This window comes from Erinaceus europaeus, chromosome 15 (assembly GCF_950295315.1).
Source record: "Erinaceus europaeus chromosome 15, mEriEur2.1, whole genome shotgun sequence".
Classification (NCBI taxonomy): Eukaryota; Metazoa; Chordata; class Mammalia; order Eulipotyphla; family Erinaceidae; genus Erinaceus; species Erinaceus europaeus.
The window spans coordinates 84,201,017-84,211,950 of record NC_080176.1 but is presented as its reverse complement, the minus strand read 5'-3'; positions in this window follow the sequence as shown (position 1 = coordinate 84,211,950).

Below are 10,934 nucleotides of genomic sequence, written 5' to 3'. Positions count from 1 at the left end.
GAAGACACCAGACATTTTCTAATCAAATATGTATTACTTAGGGTTAGACATCCTCCTCTCATACCCCCCTACTTCACTTCTCTCAATCATTCTATCTACTCAACTAAGCTACACAAAAGAAAGATGCATCTCTTAATCTCTTCTGACAGCATCAGCATTGCTGTCACCCCTTGGTAAACTTTAGAAGAAACACCACAGACAGTTGGCCAAGGGATATACTGACAAATCATATTCATCAACTAAAGGATAATGATTGTCTCTATGACATCTGTGATTCGAAGCAACAAACAATTGAATGCAGTAGAAGTTAAGGTTAATTTAGACTTCACTAAAACCCAAGGTGTATTTCCTCCTTAACCTGAGGTCAGACTCCATAAACCCGACATTGATTTGCATAAAACAAATGACACTCAATACTTTAACAACTGGTAGAAAGCCCAAGCTTGTCAGGTAAAGAAGGGACTACTTCTACTGGTGGGTGGGAAACCATTTGGACATTAACTTCTAGTAGTTTTAAGGTACACTATACAGCTTCTCTTGTCTATAATCTCTCAAAAATAAAACAAAACAAAACACTTACTTATCTGCTTTGTTGCATGAAGATTACCTTAAAGTATATTTCTCTTTTTAATTTTTATTATCTCTATTTATTTTTTAGATATAGACAGCCAGAAATCAAGAGGGAAGGGAGAGATAGAGGTGAGGAGAGAAAAAGAAACACCTCCATTCCTGCTTCACCACTTAAACGTTACCCCTGCAGGGCAGGACTGGGGCTCGGACCAGGATTCTTGCACACTGTGACATGTGCACTCAATCAGCTGCTCTACCACCTGGCCCCCAAACTGTATTTATTTTTGACCCTGAAATCAGGTAAACTGAACCTAGTACTTTTGAAGAAAGAGTCAAATCCAGAGTGATGACTTACCACTTAGATGAATAATCATAGGTTTCAACTATTTGGAATGCCATCTTGAAGTTTGGAAGCAGGGTTTTAGGTAACATAATCATGTCGTCTTTACTTCTTCTAAATATCTTGGGTTTATGTATATTTCTATTTTTTTTAGATATTTATTTATTTATTCCCTTTTGTTGCCCTTGTTGTTTTATTGTTGTAGTTATTATTGTTGTCATTGTTGCTGGATAGGACAGAGAGAAATGGAGAGAGGAGGGGAAGACAGAGAGGGGGAGAGAAAGACAGACACCTGCAGACCTGCTTCACCGCCTGTGAAGTGACTCCCCTGCAGGTGGGGAGCCAGGAGGCCCGAACTAAGATCCTTTAAAAGGTCCTTGCGCTTTGCACCACGTGCACTTAACCCACTGTACGCTGTACTACCGCCCGACTCCCATATATTTCTATTTTTTTTTTAATTTTTATTTATTTATTTATTCCCTTTTGTTGCCCTTGTTTTATTGTTGTAGTTATTATTGTTGTTGTCGTCGTTGTTGGATAGGACAGAGAGAAATGGAGAGAGGAGGGGAAGACAGAGAGGAGGAGAGAAAGATAGACACCTGCAGACCTGCTTCTCCGCCTGTGAAGGGACTCCCCTGCAGGTGGGGAGCCGGGGCTCGAACCGGGATCCTTATGCCGGTCCTTGTGCTTTGCGCCACCTGCGCTTAACCCGCTGTGCTACAGCCCGACTCCCATATTTCTATTTTTAGCAGCAATTGTTAGCTTACAAAAAAAGCATTTCAATGAAAAAAAAAAGAGAGAGAAATCAGCACAATGTAAAAGCCAGAATTATCTGCTGTAAGCACTGGGTGATCATGAAAATAAATGAAAAAATAAGCACACAGGATACTCTTTGAGGAGATCATTTTGCATTCAAGGAAGAAGGCTGTGAGAGATTGGAGAAAATCTAGCAATTGCTTTTATAAGGCTTTCCCTTTGAACTTCAAATCCTACAACTTTTTTTTTTTTTGCCTCCAGGGTTATTGCTGGGGCTCAGTGCCTGCACTATGAATCCACTGCTCCTGGAGTCCATTTTTTTCCCTTTTCTTGCCCTTGTTGTTTATCTTGGTTGTTATTATTTCTGTCATTGTTGTTGTATAGGACAGAGAGAAATGGAGAGACAGAGAGGGGAAGAGAAAGATAAGACACCTGCAGACCTGCTTCACCGCCTGTGAAGTTTGAGCCAGGGTTCAACCGGTATCTTTATGCAGGTCCTTGCACTTCGCACCACGTGCGCTTAACCCACTGTGCTACCGCCTGGCCCCCACTTTTTTTTCATTAGAAAAATAATTTCATATGGAGCTAATAATTCACAGTACAGACTTTAACACATAGGCATAGACCCTCACCATACCTTGAGGGGTATCTCAGAGACACCCCAAGTCCTTAGTGATCCTGCATCATCTTGTATTTTTCCCCCTCTTTTCCCAGAGTCCTTTGCTTTGGTGTAACATGTCACATCCAGTCCAAGTTTCACCTTGTTTCCCTTTATTCCCTTTTATGCTTAAGTTCTACCTTTCCCTCCTCAATCTTCCAGTATCTTATCTTTCTTTTCTTTTCCTTTCCTTTTCTTTCTTTCTTTCTTTCTTTCTTTCTTTCTTTCTTTCTTTCTTTCTTTCTTTCTTTCTTTCTTTCTTTCTTTTTTGTCTCCAAGGTTATCACTGGGGCTCAGTGCCCGCACTACAAATCCACTGCTCTTGGAGGCTATTTTTCCCATTTTGTTGCCCTTGTGGTTGTTATTGTTGTTATAGCTGTTGTTGTTGTTGGAAAGGATAGAGATAAATTGACAGAGGAGGGGAAGACAGACAGGAGGAGGGAAAGACACCTGCAGACCTGCTTCACCGTTTGTGAAGTGACCCACCTGCAGTTAGGGAGCCCAGGGCTTTAACCGGGATCCTTACACCATCCTTGCGCTTTGTATCCAGTGCGCTTAACCAGCTGCCATACCGCCCAGCCCCCCTTATATTTTTCTTCTAATAACAAAGATCCTGAGATTTGCGGACCCCTTTACTTAGAGCCGCACATAACAGAAGTCACTGTGTCTCTGTTAGTCCCTTATTCTCAGCCCCCATTTCTACCACTTGGTAAGGAGTTGCTCTCAGATACTAAATTTCAGGGTTACTAAATAAAATAAAAAATGTGAGCTATCAAATTCCCTCTAAAAGGATAACAGCTAGATAACCTAGTCAGTCCCAGATGCCACTGTTGCCATATCTCCTTTCAAAAACTATCATTGTAGTGAAGAAATGCTGACTCCTCTAATTCCTCCCTCAAATCTCACCCCCCACCCTGATCCCAGGTCAACCTGACAGACACTGTTCTCCTGTTCTTTCTTTGACCAACTCTAAGTCATTTCTCCCCCCAGACTTCTCTCTTCTGGCTCTAGATTTGATTTTAACAGGAAGCTCTGATAATAGATAGTTGGATTTTATAACTATTATCTCTTGTCTCATTCCCTTTCTCAGTGATATTTGTAATTTACTCAAAAACTGATCATATCTGTGCATATTTATATATGTATATACAAATAAACAGAATCTATGTATCATATATATATGTTGCATTGCTGCATATAGTACAGAAGACATTCAGAATAACAACTAAAACAATATTCCAGCACAATATATAAATATAATTCAGAAAGAAAGAAAATCTTGCTTTAGGAGTATCGACTCTCACTGAGTTTATAGATTTCATTCATGTGAAATTTAGGAATAAAGAGCAGTAAGGGGAAACATGAGATAAAACATGGACTGGGTGTAGTGTCTTGCGCCAAAGCAAAGGACTCTGGGTAAGGAGGCAGAGGGACAAGAGACAGGATGAAGGGACATTGGAGCCCTGGCCTATGAGGGGGGAGGGGACCCTAGGTAGGAGGAAGTGTCTCTCAGAAGCTTATCAAGGGGAAATGAGAGTTCTGTCTCTGTGTTAAAGTCTGTACTGTAAACCCCTAGCCACCCCACCCCCCATTAAAAGAAAAAAAGTTTTTAGTTGCATCAGCAAAATAGCTTATTTGGACAGTGCACTGCTTTGGCATGTGTATGAGCCAGGTTTGAACCTAATCTCCATCATATTTAAAAAGTAGCTCCTTTGCAGGGTGTGGGTGTTGGGGTCTTTTTCACTCTCTCCCTGACTCTGAGTCTCAATTGTAAACAGACAGCACTTCCTTCCTGGTGGTTGGGGGAGGTGACCTGGGCTGGCGGTAGAGCATAGGATTTGCATTTTAGATGCAAGGAGCCTAATTTTCAATCCAAGACACCACATATGCCACAATGATGCTGTGTTCCCTCCTGTTTTCTCTTTCTCTCTCTCTGAATTCTCCCTCTCATAAAACCAATGAATAATATTTAAAAGATATTCCTCCATCCTGGAAGAACTGTGCCCACCTCTTAGCCTCACTTCCCATAAGCAGAGGACACACACACACACACACACATACACACACACGCATGCTTCCGGCATTTTCGTCTTAGGAAAGGAAAGCTTTCTAGAGCCTGGGACTTGGACTGTGACATTTGTGTTCCTAGTGCCAGTCTTCAGCTCTTCCTAAGGAAGGTGGAGTGTGAAACCACATTCTGGCAAGAGGAGAAAAGGAGAGGGAGAGTTCAAAGGAATTGCAAGAACCCTGGTGATGGGAGGTAGTATTCCAACAAGCAGAGAAACTTACTTTGTGGATTTCCTTTGAAGAAAGGCAGAGGAGTACATCTCTGGATCCACTGGAAAGAATCCTAAGAGGTCTCGCAGAAACTTTAAAGGGGACTGGGCCAGCAGGCAATGAGGTGTTGTCAATGACAAGGCAGTCTCTGAAGAATGTATCCTTGTGAAGGCTCCTGATGCCTGCAAGGTGGGTGGAATGTACATTTCAAGGTCATCACAGGGGTGGGGCCTGATTGCTGGGTTAGCTCCTGGGTCAGCCTTGCTATGAACTCCTCCTACTTAAGCAGACTGTAGGTGTCAGGCAATGAAAGACAAGTTTCCTCTCCTCTCCACTCTCCTCTCTCCTCTCTCCTCTCTCCTCTCCTCTCCTCTCCTCTCCTCTCCTCTCCTCTCCTCTCCTCTCCTCTCCTCTCCTCTCCTCTCCTCCCCTCCCCTCCACTCCCCTCCCCTCTTTTCTCCTCTCCTTTCCTTTTTCTCTCTCTTCTTTTTATTTTAGCCTCCAGTGTTATCACTGGGGCTCAGTGCTTGAACTATGACTCCACTGCTCCTAGTGACAGAGAGAAATTAAGAGCAGAGGGGTAGATAGAGCAGAAGAGAAAGATGGACACCATGGACACCAGCAGACCTGCTCCACCACTCTTGAACTGTTCCAGCTGCAGGTGGGGAGCAGAAGCTTAAACCCAGGTTCCTGTGTAGGACCTTCCTATAGTACTATGTGCACTTAACTGAGTGCACTACCACCTGGCCCCCTTCTCTCTTCTGCTCTCCCCTCCCCTCCCCTCTCATCTCCTCTCCCCTCCCTAAACCTCTCCTCCCCTCTCCTCTCCTCTTCTCTCCCCTCCCTAAACCTCCCCTCCCCTCTTCTCTTCTCCCTTCCCCTCCCCTCCCACCTCCCCTCCCCTCCCACCTCCCCTCCTCTCCCCTCCCCTCCTCTCCTACCTCCCCTCCTCTCCTCTCTCACCTCCCCTCCTCTCCCCTCCTCTCCCCTCTCACCTCCTCTCCTCTCCCCTCCTCTCCCCTCCCCTCCCTTCCCACCTCCCCTCCTCTCCCCTCCTCTCCTCACCCCTCCCCTCTTCCCATCTCTTCTCTTTTCTCTTCTCTTCCTCTCCCCTCCTCTCCCCTCTCCTCCCTTCCTCTTCCCTCTCCTCCCACCTCCTCTCCCCTCCCTTCCTCCTCTCTCTTACCCTCCTTTCCCCTTCTACCCAACCCTCTTCTCCTCTGTTTTCCCTTCCTTTCCCTTCCCTTCCCTTCTCTTTCTTTCCCTTTCTTCCTTTTTTCTTTTCTTTTCTTTTCTTTTCTTCCTTTTTCTGTTTTTTTTTTCCTTTCCATTTTATCTGACAGAAGAGAGTGTGGTGGCGCCCCTGGTTGAGTGCACATATTACAATGCACAAGGACCCAGGTTCAAGCTCCCGGTCGGACCCCACCTGCAGGGGGAAAGCTCTGTGAGTGGTAAGCAGTGCTTGCAGGTGTCTCTCTGTCTCTCTCCCTCTCTATCTCCATCCCTCTCGATTTCTGACAGTTTCTATCCAACAAATAAATAAAGATATATATATATATATATTTTAAATCTTTAGAAAAAAAGAAGAGAGAAAGTGACAGGAGAGGGGGAAGTAGAGAGGCAGGTACTGAGAGGGAGACACCTGAAGACCTGCTTCACTGGAAAGCATTCCCTTTGCAAGTAGGGAGCAGGAGTTTGAATCCTGCTCATTGCTCATAGCAATGTGAGCACTCACCTGGCGGCACCCCTGCTCAGCCCCCGGGGCCATGTTTCTGAGTGAATACATGATCACTTCATAGAAAGACAAATGGATTTGATGACAGCATATGGGTTCTGGCAGTTTCTGAGTGTCCCTTTCAACAGAAGCTATATTGCCTCCTGAAATACCTAGAACCTGTCTCTGTAGTAAATCCTCCTAGCAGGAGGGTATTTAACCAGTATATACTGAAGAGGGAATGTCTGCTCACTAAAAACCTAACATAGGACCAGGGAGAAGTGCAGCCGTCGAGCCCCACACTTGCACAGGAGAGGCCCAGTGTTCCATCCTTGGCACTTCCAGCAGCAAGAACTGAGCAGCGTCCTGGTCAGAAAACAAACACACGGGAGTCAGGGGTAGTGTAGCGGGTTAAGCACACATGGCGCGAAGCACAAGGACCGGCTTAAGGATCCCGGTTCGAGCCCCGCCTGCAGGGGAGTCTCTTCACAAGCGATGAAGCAGCTCTGCAGGTGTCTATCTTTCTCTCCCTCTCTCTGTCTTCCCCTCCTCTCTCCATTTCTCTCTGTCCTATCCAACAATGACATGAACAACAACAACAATAATAACTACAACAACAATAAAAATCAACAAAGGCAACATAAGGGAAAATAAATAAATATAAAAAATAATAATAATAAAAGAAAACAAACACACAAGCAAGCAAATAAACAAAAGAAGAATCTAATAAAGGAGTGTCTATGCACTGATTTTCAGACAGATGATTCCAGGAAAGGAAATTTTATTTTTTTTCAGGCAACCTGATATTACTAGGCATTTAGTTCTGCTTTGGCTTTTTCTCAGAAGTGACTCTTTGAATCTGGGTGAGATGAGTGGTTGAACATGAGCTTTTGGTATTTTCTTTCCTAGCAATACTCAGACCTGGGAAGAGTATCCTGTGTGCTAGACTCACCATCTTCCAGACTGCAGATGTTTTTTCCCAGTTTCTTTTTTTTTTAATTTTATTTATAAAAAGAAAACACTGACAAAACCATAGGATAAGAGGGGTACAACTCCGCACAATTCCCATCACCATAAATCCACATCCCATCCCCTCCCCTGATAGCTTTTCTATTCTTTATCCCTCTGGGACTATGGACCCAGGGTCATTGTGGGATGCAGAAGGTGGAAGGTCTGGCTTCTGTAACTGCTTCCCCACTGAACATGGGCATTGGCAGGTCGATCCATACTCCCAGCCTGCCTCTCTCTTTTGAAGATCTTAAAACATCTTTTAGTGATAATGGAAGAAACTCTCCTGCCTGAAAAACATTAACTATGAAACACAGCACTAAAATGACTTATATTCATTGAGTACTGACTACCTACCTAGTCTTGTGCTCAGTAAGGTAGATGCTATAACTCACATAAGAAAGTAGTTCAATGTCTATAGTTTAGCCTCTGTGAGAGATCACATCTACACGCAAAAGCAGAAAACTTATCTGTATGAGATTTCAGTAAAGTGCCCAAATTTATACAACTGATGAAAATAGGGTTAAAACAGTGAACTTGGGATCCCATTCGTCCCAGATTACTTGGGGAGTTGGGATTCACTTGGAAAAAAAGGAAAGAAGGCCGGGAGTCAGATGGTAGCACAGTGGGTTAAGCGCGGGTGGTGCAAAGCACAAGGACCCACATAAGGATCCTGGTTCCAGCCCCCAGCTCCCCACCTACAGGGGAGTCGCTTCACAAGCAGTCAAGCAGGTCTTCAGATGTCTATCTTTCTCTCCCCCTTTGTCTTCCCCTCCTCTCTTGATTTCTCTCTGTCCTATCCAACAATGAACGACATCAATAACAACAATAACTACAACAATAAAACAAGGGCAACAAAAAGGGAATAAATAAATGTTTTTTAAAAAAGGAAAGAAGGTATTTTAATTTCCTGTGAATTCACTAATAATTTAGCTAATTTCACCCACTAGTAGGGAAGTACCGACCTCTAACTTCTATCAAGTTATCCCTGGCTTATGGTAAGCACAAATCTGGAAAATGTCACATATGATACATGTATATCTTGGTACAAAGTTAGATGTTCTGTAACCTAAAGCTGCCCCGTGCCAAGAAGTAGCATCTCCCTTGACCTCTCATCTGGAACCCTAGAGAGTTGAAAGACTTTGTTTCAGGTGGGAAAAGCTTCAGGGAAAAATGTATTCCAAGACCCTTCCCTGTTCCACGCAAGCCTCCTGGATCCTTACCTTTCTCTTGACTGTATTAGAAAAGGTTGACACTAGTTAAGATTTTAAATATGTGTGAGTTTGACTAGAAAATTATTTTTTTTGCACCAGGTTAGGTACTAACTGGTGGAATTAAATTCCATTCTATGTCCTCCCCCTCTGCCTCCTCCTCCTCCACTACTTCCCACTCCTTCTCTTTCTCCTCCTCCTCGCCCCCTTCTTCTTCTTCTTCTTCTTCTTCTTCCTCTTCCTCTTCCTCTTCCTCTTCCTCTTCCTCTTCCTCTTCCTCTTCCCCTTCCCCTTCCCCTTCCCCTTCCCCTTCCCCTTCCCCTTCCCCTTCCCCTTCTCCTTCTCCTTCTCCTTCTCCTTCTCCTTCTCCTTCTCTTCCTTCTCCTCCTTCTCCTTCTCCTCCTTCTCCTTCTTCTTTTTTCATTTTATTGCAGCTTATTGATTTTCCATGTTCCTTAAGGCAGCCTGGAAGCACAGACTGTTTTCTTGTCCTCACAACCCATTTTTTTTGTGTGTGTTTTAGTCTGATTAATGCATTTCACTATGGATTTAAAAAATCACATACAATTGTTCTACTGTGAGTCCAAGGATAATTTATCTTCCTTGTCTTTCCATTTTTGTAAAGCTTGAGACTATATAATAGCTATTTACTTACTATTATAACAGACATTCTTGTTTTTAGTGAAGGTGTTCTAGAGATTACACTTGAATATAACATGCTTTTTCCACAGACAGAATTATGATATATATTCACTTCTGATGAAATACAGTTATTTTATATAAGATTTGAAAATTCTCTTTTTAGCATTCCTAAAAACAAAATGATACTTAATCTTTGTAAGGTTGTTGGTAATTAATAAATATATTGGACAGGCACTACTCTAGTAATATTAAGAAATGCTGAATGAAGTCTTGAAATTTCTGTGAACCATTAGGTAAGTAGTATTAGGCTTTTATCAAGTTATTTGGGCTGTCGGAAAAGTCCTGATTTAATTTCTATGTAAAAATGCATTATAACTTTTCCAATAACCCAATAATAAATGTAATTTGAGATATTTTATCTAATCTTTGGACCATCTACACCAGGACACAAAATATAATTTCCAGATGTAAGGGATATTTACTTATATACACAAAAAGTTGAAAAATATTTATATTATTTTGCTCATCTACAAATTTAAATGTTTTTTTTCAATATCTGTGAAGAAATTAGAAATGTAAAGGTAGAGAAATTTAAGTTGTCATGGTCTGGGAGATTTCACAGTGGATAAAGCACTGGACTCTCAAGCATAAACTCCTAAACTCAATCCCTGGCATGTACTAGAGTTTGTCTGTTTCTCTCATTCATTCATTCTCTCTCTCTCTCTCTCTCTCTCTCTTTGTCTCTCTCCCTCCCTCCTCCTATCTTCTTCATGAATAAATAAATAAATTAAATATTTTTTTAAAAAAAGAGAATGCAAGTTTTCTCTTAATAATAAATCATATGAAAATACAATAAAAGTATTTTTTTAAGGTACAGGGGAAAAGACTGTAATGGAAATTTTCCTGCCTGCTTCAGTTACATTTATGAACTCTTTTTCCTAAAAGCTATATCAAATGCTTTCTTCCACTAGCTCTAGGAGAACTAATGGAAAAATGTAAGTGATGAATTCTTTAATTCTCTTGTGGCCAAAGAGAGATGTCAGAGATGGTAAGGCAGGAAAACGAAGAAAGCATTTAACAAATAGAAACTTTGTCCTTGAACTGAGGCTGCACAAAGTACTAATAGTTTTCCTGTCCGTCTTTGGGAAAGCGTTGCATTATATTTCTAGGGCATCCTCATCCTGGCTTGCAAACTAAGAATGCTAACTAAAACCACACAATGCAAAATTGGTCCCCATCATGCTTTCTCTTGTGTGGCAAAGTTACCTCCACCTGGTTCTAAGGCCTTGTGATCAAGTCGTCAAATTCAGGTTAAGAGAGTCGGGCGGTAGTGCAGCGGGCTAAGCGCAGGTGGCGCAAAGCACAAGGACCGGCATAAGGATCCCGGTTCGAACCCCGGCTCCCCACCTGCAGGGGAGTCGCTTCCCAGGCGGTGAAGCAGGTCTGCAGGTGTCTGTCTTTCTCTCCTCCTCTCTGTCTTCCCCTCCCTCTCTCCATTTCTCTCTGTCCTATCCAACAACGACAACAACAATAATAACTACAACAATAAAACAACAAGGGCAACAAAAGGGAATAAATAAATAAAAATAAATATTAAAAAAAATTAAAAAAAATTCAGGTTAAGACAAAAATGTGGAAATATCCCCACCTACAAGGGGAAAGCTTTGTGAGTGGTGAAGCAAAGTTGCAGGTGTCTCTCTGCCTCTCTCCTTCTCTATCTCCCCCTTTCCCTCTTGGTTTCTGACTGTCTTTATCCAA